This window comes from Sitodiplosis mosellana, unplaced genomic scaffold, assembly GCF_009176505.1.
Source record: "Sitodiplosis mosellana isolate CC-2019 unplaced genomic scaffold, AAFC_SMos_1.0 Smas_scaffold_20, whole genome shotgun sequence".
NCBI lineage: Eukaryota > Metazoa > Arthropoda > Insecta > Diptera > Cecidomyiidae > Sitodiplosis > Sitodiplosis mosellana.
This window is the reverse complement of record NW_022595262.1, coordinates 922,655-930,490: the sequence shown is the minus strand read 5'-3', so window position 1 is coordinate 930,490 and position 7,836 is coordinate 922,655.

Genomic DNA, 7,836 nt, shown 5'->3' with positions numbered 1-7,836 from the left:
CATTCAAAGTTCTGTGGCTTCTCTCCACTAAGTTTCCTTGAGGCCTATACGGCGTAGTAAAGATTTTCTTGATCGCAAAAAGTTGCGTTAGTTGCTTTATGACATGTGACGTAAAACTACTCGCATTATCCGAGATAATTCTTGATGGAAAATTGTACCGACAAATTATGTGCGCCAAGAGGCAATTCGCAGCTGTGAGTGCTGAGCAAATCCTATATTTATAACAATCCAGCTCTTGGTAAAATAAAAGGTATTAATCAAATTTGTATGAGATTTTGGCTTTCGCATCAAATATTTAAACTTTCTTCATTTCAGTCAACTCAAAATAACTCTATCGAAACAAAGAATACACGTTAAATGGTAGACGCCAGTCACTTAACTACTGACCCCTTTATCTGCCCACTATAGTGGATCGCGTCATGCGTGGATGAATTTCCGAACCCTCAATATTTAAAGAGGTGCTATGTACTTTATTTCAATTTTGGCAATTTAATACTAATGAGCTTTTTACAATCTTTTTTTCTTATTTCGCTTACTAGTTTTACAAAGACGGCCAGCGGTTATCCCGCAAAGCACTTTGTCATTCCGTAGCGAACGGGAACTATTATCTAGTTACCCATTCCCGAAAATGCAACTTCGAGTTCAGTTGAGTTTCTATATTCAAACGTGACGTTTCCAAAAACCAAAAAATGAGTTCAATTTTTGTATCAAACACTTTGCTTGATATACTTGTGTGCAATTATGAGATTGGTGTACCACCATTCTCTATACCCTGTTATGCTCATCGTGAGATCACTAGTTTAACTCCTGCGCGTAAGTATTCCCATATAAGGACAAAATATATAGTGCAGTGAAAGTGAAAATCAATAAATCTGATTTTCGCTATGTACCGAATCATTTAGGGTTTTATAAAGTTTACGTTGTAGAACATGAAAATTCTACTTTTTTAAGTCAGGATGAAGTCTATGGGTTAGATGACTGTTTACAATTGATTGGTAATATTATAGGTTTTATCGCTTCGTTCATATGTCTCATGGATTTTGTAAAGTTTTTTAAAAGGAAATTAAATTGTTGTATGAAAGAATCATTATGTTTCGATTGACAGTTCACTGTGCAACATTGAGAAACAGCGGCAACACACGCTCGGACTCACCATAGTGAGTGTGAGTGTGTTCGTGAGTGTATGTTTGTCGTTGTAACACAGATTTACACTGATAGGGTTACACGGACAAAGTCTTATTTCACCTTGAAATTAACACAGTGCCAAACCACATACACGGAGTTTTTCGATACGCATAAACAAATTGTGTGCTCTAACCTTGATGCTACGGATGGATATTCCAACGACGAAATAGCACTTGTGTTTGAAGAAAAATATGTGTTAGCGTACAGTGTAATTCAAGATGCGCGAAAGGAAAAATTTACACCGTCCGAACAGATTCCAACGGGATCGCAAGCCCCAGCGCAACACATTGTTAATCGAAACCATTCCAGTGTGCAATTGCCATCGATTCAAATGCCGAAATTTTCGGGCAAACATACCGATTGGCCGAGTTTCAACGACGCATTCACTCGTTTAGTGCATCAAAACCTCGAATTAGATGCAATTCAGAAATTCAAATATTTTAAACAAGCATTACCACCGAATCACGGTAGAGACAATCATGAGATGCCGTTAACCGACGCTTTCTATCGCACCGCGTGGGATTTGCTCGTTCGACGGTACAACAGTCCACAAATTCTGTACATGCACCACTTGAACACACTCTACGCGTTGCCGGTGCCACAAAAGGAACGTGCAGTCGACATCAAGTCGGTGTTGAACGCAGCAAATGTGTGCATAACGGCATTTCGGCGTCTAAATATTCCAATCGATGACTGTGACCATTGGATTGCCCATTTGATTGCGACCAAATTGCCAACTGAAACTCATCACGATTGGGAACATCACTGGGGCAGCCACAGTGAAATTCCAACATTTTCTGACCTTGAAAAATTTCTTAATGACCGTTTATTCACTTTAGATGCGATTGAGAGCCGAAGTACCGTACACTCGGTGTCAATGATGAAAACTGTACACTTCCAACATGTTTGTGTACGCCTACTTTGCATGTTCAGAGCTTTTTATATTCATCATACTCGATTGAGTGACATCTGTGTTTAGTAAGCGGGACCTTAGAGCTTATGACTTTGTTTTGGCTTTGTCACGTGAGTGCATCCAAGCGAGACTCGAGTAGAGGTTCTTTCAGCTATGGTTATAGCCAATGCATGCAAGAACAATGCATTAGGGGGCCAGCAGTACATGTAAGATCGCTCAAGCTGATCGAGCACGAGCGAACAGGTTTCGGTTTTGTTCTGGCACAATGATGGGCAACTCCAATAGAATTATGCAAATGAGCACAATGCGTTTCCGAAAGGAACGGTTCAGGTAGTACTGAAGCAGAGAAGACCGTTAAGGTTTTTGGAAGTTTTTCTTGCTTTAATTGTGGAATAAAATCGAAAAGTGTTGAAAAAGTGAAAATTCTAAGTGTTTTCTTTAATCAGCTAATATTTTTAGCTGTCCAAATGTCCGCCCCTCTAATGTTTGTTTGCGGACGTACGATTGAAAGTGATTTTGGCTGCGGTACACAATTAGTCTACTGCAGCGATCATGAGCAACATCTTCAAGGTATGTATTTCGAAAACGTTTGCACTTTAAAGTGAAGACTTAAACGACGATTGTTTGGAAATTAAGTTCAAAGAAAGAGATTAATATTTATATGTGGTCTATCAAAGCAGTAAAAGAATTGCAAAAGACGTCGATACGAATGCTACCTCTGCAAGTAGTTAGAAAGTGTTTCAAAATTTAAAAGAAAAAGAAATAAAAAAGTAATTTGAACCGTCATAAGAAAACGCATGGCCAATTTCTTTGTTCAAAATGAAAATAACGGTACGATAACGTTAAAGCAAAATAAGATTCATTTTAGTTCTAAGACTTTAGATAAAAGAGAGTCAAAAAGATAGCTATTCCGAGAATACGATCGCCGGAATGTATGAGAGCTATTTTTCCGATGATAAACCGATTTTTTGTATGTTAGGCAAAGAAGATGACAATGTAAAGGAAACTCCTCAAACAAAACTAATTTATTTGAATCCACCGGTTATATTATACACACGAAAGTTTCTTGAGCGCGATGAACCAAAATAAGATGACACCTCATAATGGTGTCCTAAGCCCAAGTATATATCGAGTCATTTATAACGCGTGATTAGTCAAGACACTAAAGATAACAATTCATAAAAGGAACAATGACAAAATTTAACCTTGGTCGTTTTCGTGGGAGTTGTCTGTTCATTTGGGGAAGGTGATAAATTAATAACGTATATGAAAAAGTCTACCCAAGATTAGACTATAATTCAATTTGCGCTCGACAAAGGGATTAAAGATAAAATATTATGGAAAAAACTTTTCACCTACTGCAAACGTCGACGATTCGAATGCTATTTGTGACAATGGAAATAAAGCGTATGTTTTGTCAAAATCATAGACTTAAACGACGATTGTTTGGAAATTAAGTTCAAAGAAGAGGTTAATATTTATATGTGGTCTATCAAAGCAGTAGAAGAACTGCAAAAGACGTCGATACGAATGTTATCTCTGCAAGTAATTAGAAAGTGTTTCAGAATTCCATGGAACATGGAAGTTACTAGCAATTTGATGTTTATTCCAATTTCAGGAACATTCATCCAACAAACGGCCTTAAAGCCGATGAAGGTCATTAACACAACATTGCGACGGCGCATGGGGGAAGTACAAGCTAAATTTATTTACTAAAAAAGCTAACAAACATCAATGCTGATTGCCTCGAGCACATTTTCACCTCACAGATCTCTTGAACGTTGCCGACTGTAAATTTTAATATATCTCAAGTCATATCAAAATCACAGACTTAAACGACGATTGTTTGGAAATTACGTTCAAAGAAATAGATTTATAAATGGACTTCTCTCACGAATCGTCATACTGTACACATCGAATGCAAAATATTGGCCATCATCGCATTCGGACATGCAATATCAGCGAGTGTCAAAAACCGCGTTTTAAAAAGGAATTTGCAACGTACTTCAATGAATTAGGTTAGTAAACTGTGTTGATTTCATTCGATTATCATAAGAGATAATTCCAATTTTAACGGTTTTCTCTCATAAAAATTACTGTGAAATTCCTCCTGGAAAAATCATGAAACATCTCTATTGCTATCACACACCAATTAATTCAGTTTATTATCATTCAGGCATCGGAATTACTCTTGATTTGATAAGTGGGGTTGAATATGGACCATATCATAGTGTAAACTGCACTGGAATATCCGGAGAATACGCTTGTGACGCCAAAATCGGCAAAGCTAGACGCCGAGGCGATCACCTCATAATCCATTTAGACCACTACCATGAAGACACCTTCATGGTAAAGGGGTGTGCAATATAGATTTGATGTAGGTTGTTGTTGTAGGTTCCAAAGTTCACCAGCCAACTACTGCTACATATAATCCGAACAATGATGATAACAATGAAAAAGTGTTGTTGTTATTTATTCATAATAGACATTGGATGGATTTTGAACTGTGTATCACTGTTCCCCTCTCTTGGAAAAGTGCACGAAGATAGCAGCAATCGATTGATTAATGATCAACGTGGGTATATAAGGGAATGTTGTTACAGCACAAAGTCATACAACGACTGGTTGCGACCAAGTAAAGAAGTACATAGATCACCTTCCACAGTAAAATGTCTCGAATGGTGATGTCTTCTGGTTGCAACAGGGAGTACCAGCTGCAGAATTAAAAAAATGCAGAGTGGGAAGTTTAGCTGTATCCTTTGATCAATCAATCGTGTTGTTGCAAAATTCGCAAATACATATTGTGTGAGTGAGTGTTATTAAAATTCAATCAATTTTTTCGTGGTGGATTATGTGTGTGTAGTTCTAATCTGTTTGTGTTTTTTTCTCTCCTTGTTTCTTGTGTAGTTTCATTGCTGCTTTCATCAAACTTGAAGTGAAATAGTGGCCAAGATCAATAGCAGCAGATTTAGATTGATAGCTCTAAGTAAAATTTTACAAAATTTGTGTAACTGATTGAATGTTCTACGAAGTATCATGACTGCAAGAATAGTTGTACTATTCTTGCAGTATAGGACTCTATGTTATTCGATCATTCCATTTTTGGAGTGTGTTTGAATTTTCGCCTTTTCCTTCATTAAAATTTGAGTATTCATATTTTCAATATTGTAACGGCACATATATGCCGATTATGCTTATACTTCAATAAAGAACTCAGTCTTAAAGCAGTACTCAAACCGTGCACACGTTCATATCATTTACTCCTTTCAGCGGACCTGCCGCTAACGGTACATAAGGTAGTATCCAATTACATTAAATAGCCTCCCAATTATTCTATATTAGCGAGCCGACACTAAGAGCCACATAAAAACATAGTGAAATAGTGAAAAAAAAACTACAGCTAATAGTCAAAAACAGTCGACGATAATAAGATAATCGATAAAAATTAATCGAATAATAGCAACGAGTTGAACATTTAAAAAAAAATCAAGAGGAAGAACAGTGCAGTATATGTGTAATACGAATAAAGTGCGAAAAAAAACAAAGCAAATGAACATTCCAGTGTGTTATACTGCACTGAAAGCGAAAACGTATATCATCATCACACCTGAAGTCTACAATTAAATCCCATCAAAGCAGTAAAAAAAAGTTGCAAAGGACGTCGTTACGAATGTCATTTGTGCAATAAGTTTAGGTTGGATGAATGAGAGTAATTTTTTATGGTTTTGTTCAACTTAACGAATTAGAAGATTTAGAGTGAATATATTTTCGGATTGAATACTTTTAATTCAAAAAAAGGATTTTTTAAAGAGGGGTTGCGAGTGTGAGCTGTCATTCAGTGACGAAATAATAGAAAATAATTAAATTTTTAATTTTGAAAAAAAGTGACTGTTTTACATTTTTCCACTCACGCATCGGGCAAACTTCGGCGGTAACAAAAGCATCCATCCCCAAATCTGTGATCGCAGACACTGTAAATAAAGAGGAAGAAAAGTTAGTGAAAAATATATAAAACATATAAACATGTGTATGTATTGAGATTTTGAAAGAAAAAAAACTGAAATATCGTTGAATAATTTTTTCGAACAAATCGTTTTTGTATGGTTTTCATCTTCATGTTTGAAAAACTTCACTAGACTAGGGTTATTCGCAGGCTTTGTTATGCGCCAAATCCATCACGCTGAATAAATTCATGCGATAGATTTATGCGATAAATGTGATGCGCTCGCTTTGCGGTGAACGAGGTATGTTGCTTCTCACTACCGCTTAGCGATGCGTTCACTGCAAAGCATGAACGTTCATGCGTGAACAACTGAAGAGCAACAGACTTCGTTCACCGCTTATTCGGATGTTTTTCTTACGTTTTTTCACGAAGATAATACAAGACGAGCGTCAATTGTCTTTAGTACTTTTGTAAAAAACAACAACTTTTTACCAGTCATTAGTAGTGCTGTCCAAACTATTGACCAGTTGGCCACTTGTGACCACGCGAAGAAAAATAGTGGCCACGAGTCACGGAATACATTCCGTTTGAAAATTCTCAGAGCGTGTTATGAGCTAATGTCAGCAGCACTAACTGACGTCAGCTGCTGACGAGTATGCGTTGCGTTATTGTAACGCATCCACAGTACAAAATTCATATTGCTCTCTAGATTTGCCAAGTCAAATTTGAGGATCAGCTTCAATTTTGACTTGGCAAATCTAGAGGGCAATATGAATTTTGTACTGTGGATGCGTTACAATAACGCAACGCATGCTCGTCAGCAGCTGATATCAGCTCTGAAAATTCTTCATTTGCAAAACGAAAACGGCAGAAAGAGCAATAACAGTGGCAATGACAATATAGAATCAATAATATTGAATTTTCGTCACTACGTTATTTTTTTAAAGTAAAAATTTGAAAAATTCTCATAATGCTCTCAGATTATCCTTATTCATAGCGAAATTTATCACATGCATGTTTGTTTCGTTTGATTAATTTTTGTCAATTTTTGAACCTTGTTTGTATATATACAAACAATGTTATAACATTGATGCGGTATTATCACATCTTCTCGATACCTTTGTACCGTTTTGAACTCACTTGGAATTTGATAAATATTTCGTAGATAAACGAAGAAATTGGTTTGCCAAATGAAACGAGTGATAGACGTTTGTTATCTGTTTACAATTTGTTCAGTACTCAGAGATTCTGTACAAAATTCCGTTGTTTGTTCGGTTCCACATACATTTTTGAAGCTTCATTTTCTAGTTTCACACGCCGTAATACATTATCACAACAACATTTCGGCACCCGAGTTGAATAAATTCATAGAAAGTAGAGAATGCTACCCATCCCATTGATTATTGGAAATAAATAATTTTTAATTGGTATTTGCTGTATTTTTTTTTATTCATTCAAAAAACATGACCATTGGTGACCATTGGTTCGATCTCGTGGCTAAAACAAATTGGACAGCAATGACACATACAACGTTGTTCTCCAACAATGCCAAAGACATCCAATCGTTTTCTTTTTATAGTAACGAGAAAAACCCATAAAACGTATTATCCGCTCAACGCTGAATTGTGTCACTTTTGCTCGTAAATTTATTTTGTTTCTCTTGCTCAAAGTTTTCTGTCTGTGGTAGTTATTTTTTTTTATAAGTCTATTTCTCATTTTCACCGTGTCGTTTAAACTATGTTCCACCATTCCAAAATTTATGCTCCATTTTTCGATAATTCAAGTCAATAAATTG